Source organism: Rhagoletis zephyria, unplaced genomic scaffold (genome assembly GCF_001687245.7).
Source record: "Rhagoletis zephyria isolate East Lansing unplaced genomic scaffold, Rhagoletis_zephyria_1.1 Rzeph_scaffold_05529, whole genome shotgun sequence".
Taxonomy (NCBI): Eukaryota; Metazoa; Arthropoda; class Insecta; order Diptera; family Tephritidae; genus Rhagoletis; species Rhagoletis zephyria.
In genome coordinates this window covers 26,713-27,666 of record NW_016162612.1, presented here as the reverse complement: position 1 = coordinate 27,666, position 954 = coordinate 26,713, and positions in this window count along the sequence as shown.

Here is a 954-nt window from a genome sequence, read left to right as displayed (position 1 = left end):
TGGTTGGAAATATTTTGCATCATCATCAAAACAAAAAAAATCTATTTAAATTTCAATTATTTTATTTCATTTCACTAATTTTTTTTAGCATTTTTTCATCAAATCTTCCTCTTAAACGCATTGTTTACATTTGAAATGGACACATGACCGCTTTTTTAAGACCTATCAATTGCTGCTAGTAATATTTGTACTTGCAACAAATTGCAGCTCTATCGGGTTGTTACGCTCTCAAATTCGCCTTCTTAAAAATTTTTATTAAACGAATTTCCAATAAAAACTTGCAAGTAAAGTGGTAAAAGTTCGTATAAATTTTTTGATATTGAACGGGTGTAAGTGTTTTCGTTTTCTCCCGACAAAATTATCCAGCAGAACAAATTCTGAGCATACTCTGTCAAAGAGACAAAATAACGAGATGGCAAAATTTGCAAAAACTTGCAGTGTTTGAAACTGCTGATCACTTTAACAGTTGCAATAGGTAGTCCATTTGGTAATTTATTATCCACTTGGTGTATTGCCTCCGATTTGGATTTTTTATACCCGAGCGCACTTGTGCACAAAGGTATATTAATTTTGTTCACATAACGGTTGTTTGTAACAGCCAAAACGAATTGAGATAGATATAGACAAATGTATACATAAATGCTCAGAATGAATAGAGAAATCGATTAAGCCATGTCTGTCTGGCCGTCCGTCTGTCCGTCCGTCCGTGTACACGATAACTCGAGCAAAAATTGAGATATCTCAACGAAATTTGGTATGTAGGTTTTCGTTAATCCAAGGTAGGTTGGTATTGAAAATAGGCGAAATCGGACTGTAACCACGCCCACTTCCCATATAACGGTAATTTCCAGAAATACGAAAACTGCGATATTTTAGTAACTACTGAAGATAATTCACTCAAAATTGATATTTACAATAACTTTTAGACGAAAAATAAGAATATTATAAATTTTT